The sequence below is a fragment of the Pithys albifrons genome, chromosome 3, assembly GCF_047495875.1.
Source record: "Pithys albifrons albifrons isolate INPA30051 chromosome 3, PitAlb_v1, whole genome shotgun sequence".
Taxonomy (NCBI): Eukaryota; Metazoa; Chordata; class Aves; order Passeriformes; family Thamnophilidae; genus Pithys; species Pithys albifrons.
The window spans coordinates 11,837,552-11,847,971 of NC_092460.1; positions in this window are offsets into that span (position 1 = coordinate 11,837,552).

Genomic DNA, 10,420 nt, shown 5'->3' on the forward strand with positions numbered 1-10,420 from the left:
AGAGAGAGCTAGGAAAACAAAAGCAAACACAAATACTTCAGTCTATTCATTTAAAAAGTTTACAAAATGATGAGTGAAAGACAGCTAATGATGCATCGTATGGTTAGTGCCAAGGAAAATGCTCTAAATTGAAGTCCTCAAATATGAAAAGAATCAACACTTAATAAGACAGTTAATGTATGTTATTTAAATGTCACTTCATTATTAAAAGTGTATATTTTTTGAGGTTTAATAACCATGTAATTGAGGCATCTTTTCTATGGTTAAACCTTGGCAAATATGTTTTTCATAATTAGCCAGTATTTATTTAACATGCAATAACCATCCCATTAAATTTAATGACTTCAATTAATAGGTACAAAGGGGCCTTTTTTTAATGTCAATATGTATTCTTAAAGACAGTTCCTGATGTGGTGCCACAAGGAAGCTCAGCTACCTGGGGGTGCCTGGGGAGGGCAGGTGCCTGAGCCAATCCACAGGGCTCTGGTGGTGTCCCATTGCAGGAATGAGGATCCCTGGAGAGCCCACAGTGGAGGAAGGGGTGTTGCATGTCCCAGCCAGAGCTTTGGGGTCATAAAGAGAGTGATGCCAGTGGGCACCCTATGGGGACCCCAGCCCATCCTTGTTGGGCACCTCCTCACCCCACCAGCCCCACTGCCAGGTATGAGGTGTAAGGCCAAATTCTATTTCCCTGAAGGGAAAACTCTGTTGGGACAGTGAGGCAACAGAGGCTCAGCACAATGTGGCCACAGCTGAGTCTTGTAGCCCACATGAGAGAACAGCCCAGGGTAAACAAACTTCTATAACAAACCACTCAGTACAGAGTTATTAACTGGCTCGTAATAAACCCCACCACAACACTGTGCTTGCTGCAATCCCACTGAGCTCTGGGCTATAGAACTCCACTCCATTAGCAAGGCATGCACCACCTCCAGCACCCCAACATCTCCCTGGCCCCAGGAAGGGCTTTGCTGCCAGCTCTCAAGCCCCCTGCACCCCCGGGGGCTCTCCCTTCTCCCTCAACCCTGCCAGGACCCCCAAATGCCTCTTCCCCATCTTTCAGGCCCCTGTTTTCCGCAGGAACCTCAACTCACATGCCAGAGGGACCTGGATTTGTCTGATGGCAGAAGCACATGAGGAACTGAGTAGGGAAGAGCACATGCTTCCACATGTAGCAAACAGGGAAGCACGCTTGGGAACACAGAGCCAACCACTTGGAAAGCAAATCACTGCTTGTGAGAAGCAGCACACTAAAAACACATCACCTTTCTGCTCTGGCAAAAGTGCTGGAGCAGAGTCATGGCAGCAAGCCCCAGGGCAGGCTGTAGTGAGGTGCTCCCCCAGGGACCCCGAAATGCCAATGGCCGAGGCCAGCAGACGGCATAGCCCCCCTGGTTTGCCCTGCAAGCTGCCAGGGGAACCCTAGTGCTCCCCAGTGCCCTGTGGCCACCCACCCTTCCCTGAGGCCACCTCACCTGGGGACATGATGCTGGCTGCGGGCACCAGGTCAGGTCATATCCTCTTGACCTGCAAACTGCTGAGATGATGCTGGAAGTGCTCACTGCAGGCAGGAGACCATAGGGAGGTGGCTGCAAGCTCTGCTGTGCTTTTCCAGTTGTGAGCAGGAGAAGGCTTGAGAGACGCTAAATCCTTAAAGACAACCTTATAGGTTGAGTTATATGTACCTCTGGCTAGGCTAGCCTAGGTTCAGGGTGACATGATTCACCCTAGGACAGACATCCAGCTTTAGCAGAGCCCACATCCCCAAAAACACCCAGCACATGACCCTGAGGCTTTTCTTGCACTCCCAGCTTCTTCCTACCCCTTTCAGCCTTTTCCATTCAGACATGACAAGGGCTGCAGGGCAGGCACTTTCTCACTGCCTCAGTGTCCCTGGCACCTCCTTCCTCAGCTAAAACCCTCTGAGACCATTTACAGGGAATGGCCAAAATGCATCAAGGCTTCAGCAGATTGGGGAAGCATATGTCTCTCTCCATTTCCCAGGGCAGAGTGAGGTGCCAGCAGCACTGCCAGCCTCCGCTGGGCAACATACCAGCTGCCTGCGCTCATCTGCCCCATGTGCAGCGAGGTAGCAAGATTTAACAGTGATCAGTGAATCCCAATTAATTGGGGTATTGGTATTTAAGGGACCTCATTGTGACAGGGCTGCCATGAGCTGGCTGCAGCCATCTGCTCCCCTGGCCCGGGGACCCTGATGCCTGTGGGGATGGATAGGTGATTTCTGGCAGTGGGACTGGGTGGGAAGACTCCAGTCTCACTGCCCTCCTACCTGCAGCTCAGCTTGGGTAGCCTGGCCAGGATGGGGAGCAGAGTCGATGGGGTTATTTAGTACCTCAAACCAGGCACAGGCTCCAGGAGGCCATGCTGCCAACCTGCGAACAGCTGCCTGCACCGACGCGGCCATAAATTACCAACAGAGCCATTGGGGACCCGCCCCGTAGGGCAGGCGGCAGCGGCGTGCAGCCCCGCACGGGAGCCCAGCACAAGCAATTGATCCTCGTTAGCAGCCTGACGGGGAGATGGGCTTGCTGGGCATGCGGCACGGGGTGGCTGCTCCTGCAGCGGGGCTTTCTCCGTCGTCTGTACCTCTACTTCCACAGCATCCCTCCTCTCTGTGCAACTCCTCCTTCGCCTGTCCCACCCCTGCCCCCTCTCCTTCCTCTCCGCTGTTATCCTTGTTTCCTCCTGCCTCTCTCCATCCTTTCTCCCCACCTGTCCCGACAGCACTGCACTCAAAAAGATGTTCTGTGGCACTGCTCCCTTCCCCAGAGCACGGGTGAGGCTGGTCCCAGCCTGCCACGCTCGTCTCCCCGCAGGTGACCGAGCACTCTTGCAGTGGGGCAGCCCCTGGGATACGGGCACCTCGTGACCAACCTCCTGGCTGTCCAGGGAACAAGATAAAACCAAGATGCACCAAACCACAAGGCCAACCCCAGAGCCCAGACTCGCATTGCTGCACCCAAGCCCTCGGGGACATGAGGCTTCCTGGGCATGGCAGAGCACAGCCCGGCCAAGACAGCCCAGCAATTCTGAGCAGGGACGTGTCATCCCCACTGTGACATCCCTGAAGCGAGCAAATGCCGCTTCTCACACGGCAGATGGCAAATCCTACAGCAGGGAGGGGAAGAGGGGTGCCCATTAGCACCCCCAGCTATCGCCTTAACTCTGCATCTCCCTTTTCAGGGCTGTGAGCCAGCACCAGGCTCCCAGGCTCTCCCCTCCACCACCATCTTCCCCCCAGCCCCAGACATCCCCATGGGCCCCCCCCAGGACCAGGGACCAATCTCGGACTCCTGCCCACAGCCCTCTGCACTCAGGTCCATCAGCCACTGCCCCGGGCAGAGCCACAGCAAAATAAGGACCCTGATTTTAAAGAAAATAATAATTCTAGAATAAATAAATAAATAACAAGCCCAAGTACAAGTCTGCTTTTAAATTCAAATGTGCAATATGGCCCAGAGTCTCAGAGCCAGAAGGAAACTACAGATTTGGGCAAGGAAACAGGGAATATTTCACTTCAGCTCAGTCCAAGCCGTCATGATTTACCCAGCAGCGAGGGAGGTGGGGAAAGTGCTGCTCCCTAGGGGCTCTGCAGCTCCAGCAGTCATCCCCCTGCCCACCACCCCCCAGCTGCTGTCCCTGGACTTAAGAAGCTTCTCCAGACTCTCAGCTCCCCATCACAACCCACCAGTTCCACTTCAGGTTCACTGCTGTGCCAGGGTGTGGGGTTCTCCCTGAAGCTCCTGTTGGATCCTTCAGCACACATGGGCACCCTCCAGCCCCAGCAGGGCATCAAGCAGGATCCAACACTCAGCCCTGCACAGGGGCTCTCTGGGGTCACAGAAACACTGGTGGCCACAGTGGTGACCATGCAGCTCGGGCTGGGCGCTTGCCCAGGCAGAAAAACCATAAGGTTATCACTCTCCACACGCACCTGAAAAGGAGGTTGTAGCCAGGTGGGGATTGGTCTCTTCTCCCAAGTAATAGGATAAGAGGAAATAGCCTCAAGTTGCATCAGGGGGGTTAGATTGGATATTAGGGGAAATTTCTTCACTAAAAGGGCTGTCAAGCATTGAAACAGGCTGCCCAGGGAAGTGATGGAGTCGCCATCCCTGGAAGTGTTCAAAAAACATGCAGATGTGATGTATAGGGACATAGTTTAGTGGTGGGCTTGGCAGTGCTGGGTTAACAGTTGGACTCGACAATCTCTCAGAAGTCTTTTTCAGCCTTAATGATTCCATGACCATGGTCCTGTCCTGTCAGGGTGTCTCCTGCCGCTGTTGAGGGGTGGGTCACAGCCCCATCCTGTCCCCGGGCAAGGGACGTTCTCTCAAACACCTGGGCATCACCCAGCTACTGGCGGGGACTGGTTCCTGCCCCCGGAACACTCGGTTAATGCACCTGCCCAGGAGCGCAGGGCCATAACCAGGATTCTCGTCCCCTGTGGGACGCAAGTGACAGGAGCTTGGACCGGCCTCAGCCCAGGTCCCGCAGCCGGCATAGCCGGGCTGTTTCCTGTCCCGCACTGGGGCGGCAGCGCCCGGCTCGGCTCCTCACGGAGATGACCCTCGGCCCGCACAGACCCGCGACCAGAGCATCCCTGGGCGATCCCGGCCCGAGCCGAGCGGCGGCAGCGCGGACCGACAGTGCCACCTGCTGCTGCCGCTGACGCCGGGAGGGAGGGACGGACCCCGGCACACGGGGCGGGCCCGGCCCCAAGGGCTGGCGCGGGGCGCTCCGCACCCTCGGCAGCGCGGGGCGATGGGGCCGGCGCGGGATGCCCCGTGCGAGGGAGGTCACAGGAGGTGACAGCAAGCTCGGAGCAGGGGGGAAAGTCGGCATAAATCCCTAAATCTGTTTTCCCACCGTCTGCAAGTGCCTGAACCCCAGCATCCCGCACTCCAGCGCCCCGCACCTACACCAGGTGCGAGAATTAGGTGGGAGCGGGGACGAGGGGAGAGTTGTGCCCAGGGCTGCCTCTGGAATAGAGGCGCTCCAGGACCCCGTGTCCTGGAGGAGATGCGTTAGCCAGACATGGGCCACCTGCCTTCCCACAGCCACAACCTGAGAATAATTCTTTGTGCTCCACCCAGGGAGGCTGAGGGCAGCTGCTCCCAGTCCTGGTGGCACCGGGAATGCTGATGGAACTGGGCACTGGAAGTCTCCTGAAAACAGCAGGTACAAAGTCAGCACAGGCCACCTTCCTGTAAAAACACAGGGACAACAGGATAGGGCCCATCATCGCTGTGCAAAAAGAGCCAAGTGGGGCTGCAGAGCCAGCTGCTGAGGGGTGTGAAGGCACATCGGAGCTGTCAAGCACATGAGCACAGGTTCCAGGGCATTGTGGCCCTGACATAGCAATCCAGGAATATAAAGACTGCAAAATGCCATGACATCCCCACGCCCTTGTGGCACACACGCATCGCCCACAAGCACAGAGAGCACTGTGGGGATCAACCATGGGGTGCAGGGAAATCTGCTTCACAAATTACCATTAGTACCAAATGTCCCTTCTTATCAAGACTGGACGGGTATTCAATTTTCTCTTCAAACGCCTGCCTTCTGAAATGGTAATAGAATTTCAAATCTAGGGGAAAAGGGAGGGGAAAAACTGAATATGCAAGGATTAACAATGAGAGAGAGAGACAAAGGAAGAAATTATACCAAAATATATAGTCAGAGCCTTTGCAGGAATTAATTAAATACAAATATAAAGAGAAAATTAAGTCTCATGCTTAGGAGGGGGGAGAAAAGGGATATTTTCTGAGTTTAATTAACCTTTTTTTGCCAAGAACAATGAAGAGGAAGGGGGAAGGGAGAGAGAGGAGAGCAAAGACTCTTAATTGTTTTGCCTTGCAGGAGATAATTACGGGCGCTGGCCGGGTCGGGGTCTGCCCACGCAGGTTTGGGGTGCATGGGTCCGGCTTGTGCACGTGCTGGGATTGTGTGCACATAATAGCTCATTTGTTGGCTCTAATTGGGATGTAGACTGGGAGGAGCAAAGGCAGAGCTGGGGAGAGCCACGGTCTCCCAGATGCCAGGGAACAAGAGGAGGGGATGTCCCTTCCTGGCAGGACCATGGGGAAGGGAAGACTATTGAGCATCAGTGGGAGGTGGCTGGTGGCCATGGTGACTGGCAGGTCTGTGAGACAATCTCTATCCACATGCTCCCCAATATCTTGTTTGCAGGTTTAGTATCTGTGGTGCTTGAAGGCATCAGTCACAGGGCAACAGCTTGGGGGTCAGATGAGGGTTTGGAGCAGCTGGATGCAAAATTAATGTTTTTGGTCACCACTGGCTGCTCTTGGGGAACGTGGGGGAGCCAGGCAATGGTAGCAGGATAAAAAGGGACAGGACAGGGAAAGGAAAAGTGATGCTGATGGTAACACAACTGCCTGCCTTCCAGGTCCTTGCCCTGTTGCCTTTCTGACTTGCTGCCCCTGTGGGAGCTGCTTGTCCACAACCCAAAGAGGGGAAGGGACCTGGAAAAGCCAGACCTGGAGAGTAGGAGCTCTGGCAGCTTTAGGAGCAGGTCAACACTGTGCCCAGCTGTAAGGAACAGCGTTGCCTCTGGGCTACAGGCACTGCCAGATACCCAGGCTTACACCTGTAAGCCCCACAATAACATTTACAGCAACTCACATGACACCAGTGACCAGGAGTGATGGAAATGGGACAGTCAATGTCCCACAGTCGAACAAGGGGCAATGAACTGCAGCATCCTCCAGGTCTCAGTGCTGGAGTTGCTTGCTGGGAGCTGCTCCTGAAGGAAGGTATGGAACTTCAGGGCTGAGGTGCTGCCTGCCAAGATCTCCAGAGGCACTGTCACAAACAGGCTGCATGATGCCTTTCCCTGCATCCTTTTGACACCTTGGTGCCATGAGGTTTGGACCCATCTCCCTCTAACACCAGCTGGGTGAAGCAGAGTCTTCCCAAGGACTCATCACATATAACGTCCATGTGCCACCACCCATGGAGGTGTCCTCTACCCCTGCACCACAAGCTCTCCCAGATGAATGTGAAGCCTGCTCCTCACTCTCCAAACCCACCTCACCATGATTATACCACCAACCATTACGTATGTGCTCAGATGGGTGATAAAGGAGTCGGGTCTGCACTCCTGGATGAGGCTGGAGGAAGCAGAGATGGCTTTCCAGACAGGGCCAACTGCACTGAAGACAGGTTTCCATCGGATCACAGAGGGAGAAATTCATCATTCCCACACAAGCAGCTCCTGAAAGGCAGAAGCTGAAGACATGGACCTCTGCAGAGGTCTGACCCTGCCAGCACAGCATCGCCCAGGAGGATGCACACACAGGCTATGGATTATTTGGGAAGGGGGGGCAGGGTGATTAATAAGTTAAAATCAACACTAGCAAGCATTTATTTAACAAACATGCCTCCTTATCTGTCCAGGAATAGATTGCAAAATTATTCAAGAGTCTTCAGTGTAAATTATTCTCAGTATAAAGATTGTTTAAATTGCAAGCTGGGAATATTACTGTGAAGTGTACAAGGTATGTGGTAAATTATGTAACCAATTTATGTAATTTATAAATTGAGTTACATAAATTAGCTACACCAGGTACAGCATGAATGTCAAATTGTATACTCAATTGTCACAATAATGGCTCAGCATCAGATTAGCTTGAGGATTAATCCAGACAGTACAAAGTCTGTATGCCACAAATAAATAAATATAAATATCAAACTGTATACTAACAGCTCAAACTAGAAAGTTATTAGCATTAATAAAGTGCAATCACTCAATTACTTGTCAGGGGAAGTAAAATGAGGCAGAGCCAGCAGGATCAGTTTGCTTTTCAGTTTGCACAGATGTCCCCACAGTCAGTGCCCTGCAGAGTGCTTTAGGGAGGGTAGAAAATACATAAAACTTTTCCAGAAGTCCCTGTCTCACTCCTGGGGTAAGGAATATCTCCCTTAACAGTAAGGGTCTACAAAATCACTGCTGACTTTAAATTAAGAAGTTTAGACTAAGGGCATCATTACACTACTTAATTCACCATGCACAGGGCCACGGAAAAGTTCACGAATTTATTGTACAGCTCTGAGATGCACCTGCTGTATTAACTAACTCAAATTTTCAGGACTTGAAGGACCCTTAGAAAACTCAAACCAAGGCTATTAGTTTTCCCCAGGTTAACAGTCAAAGGTACATTTTTAACCACTCCTTTTCCATGAGCACTTTCACTCCACTCCCAAAAACTATTCAGTCCCCAGGTTCAAAATGGAGGGAACAACCATGGGCCAGGCACAGCCTTCTTGGACATACAGACACCATGAGAGGGAATGTGCTTCTCCTGCAGTCTGCAGGTAGAGAACTGATATAACTTGGAAAGGGCTTTTGGGAAGATATGTGGGGATATGGAGCAACAGGAGGAAATGTTACTTAAATTTATAAATTACTTAACCTAAAATCTAAGGCTGGATGAAAATGATCCAATTACTTTGGAACAGATGGAGTTAGAAGAGCAAGGAGAGCCAGGAGCTCTCCCCAAGGAGCCTCACTCACAGGGTGGCCCTGTGGGCACCGTGGGCAGGAGCAGGGCTGAGCCACATTTCATGCTTTTTGCTCCACTGTCCACATTCTTCATGGATGCTGAATGCTTCTGAGTTTCAGAACTTTTCACCTTGCACTCCTCATTAAAATCTAATTTTCTTTCCAGTTGAGAATGGCAGAATTCTGCCCTCCTGGGAACAGTTGTAATTATGTTGTCATCTGCTTGCTTGGGAGTGCTGCAAGGTCTGTAGCAGTGTTAGAGCTCCCAGTCTCAGGGGTGACTGCAAAGCGACCTGAAGCACAATTCTCTTGAGTACAACTTATTAAAATCTCCCTGGAACGAGCGTGCTTGGTTTTTCCAGAGAGCTGAATCTGGACCTCCCAAGCAATCCCACAAGGTAAGCACTGCTTGGCAGCAACCAACTTCGCAGTCAGAAGAATGATATAGATCACCTTAAATTTATGGCGTGCACATGGATCTCATTTTTTAATGCAATTCCTTGCACTGTTGAATGAAGTTTTTTACCCAGTAGAAGAACCACTCTTTGAAACATCTGACCATCAGTCACAAAGGAGAAGTAAACGTACCTCTTTCTCATTATGTCACACTTGGATATATGTCACCTTGACATACAATTCCTATACCCTATACAGATCTAACCACATCCATTGCCTGAAAATAACTTGAAATAAAACTACTTGAGTCTTGTATCAGCAATGAGCAATACAGGACCACCTGCAGCCTCCGAAGAGGATATCTGCTTTGTATTTTGAGGAGCTGAAGAGCCAGACCCTGCTGTTTGAGGGTACTTCCAAGAAGATAATCAGCTTAGACTCTGTTCTTTACCTGTTTGGCCACAGAATAAATGGCAACTCTTTCCTTCAGACAGTGGAGATCATTTTTCCTGGCACAGGAGAGGTCAGGCCAACCAGCAGCTGGGTGGATCAGACAGCTGGCACTGAGGTTTCATGGCTGGAATTCATTAGCAGTTAGGGAAAGCAGCCATGAAGTATATTAAATATATTACTGTGGATATTCCATTTTGTAAACCGCCTCCCAGTTTGGGAATGTACACTCCAGGGTACGAGAAGGCACTGTATAAAAACAACTAGAATGTAGTTCTAAAATAAATGGATGAATATTTTCTCCTTTTGTAACCTCTTTTAACTTCAGGACCCCCACAGTACTGCACAAACACCTGATTAAAGTCTGGAACAAGCCTAGAATGCAGATGATTCTACTGGTCTCAGCTTACACTCTGTTTGGACACCCCTGTGTGCCTTCCCACTGCAGAGCCCTGAGATGCAGTGGCAGAGTCCTGCTTGGAGCAGCACAAACCTCATGGCAAAAGGTGGTTTTGGACACCTGCAATGCATGTGGATGTCAGACTCAGTCTGTGGTCACCACAGATGCACATGATCCACTTAACCCAGTAAATTCCAATCCAAGGAAGTTGGAAACAATGCTCTAGAAGGTAAGGAGTAGAGGGAAAAAGTCCCAACACAAAACCAACTTATTTTCATTTGCAAAAGGGAAATAAGGAAGGAAGGATTAAAGGGACTATGAAGGCTGTTTCAGCGAGGAAGCCCATAAAGGACAATTTCTGTCTTTTGTAAGCTTTTATTTTGGCTGATATGATTTAAGCTAAATCCTGAACTGGCATTTCCCCTCCATCTCATTAAGAGCTGTGAAGCTTCATTGCAGTCACCGGCCAGGCTTCTTCAGCAGTTGAAAGGCTACTGAACAAAAAGTAAAGAATTAATTTTTAAAAAGCCACGCTCGCACACAGCTTTATCAAAAGGCAAAAATTCAAATCTCTCCCTCGGTTCAGCCGCTCGAAGGAGGAATGCAGGCAGCACTGGCAGAGTTCCTGTTTA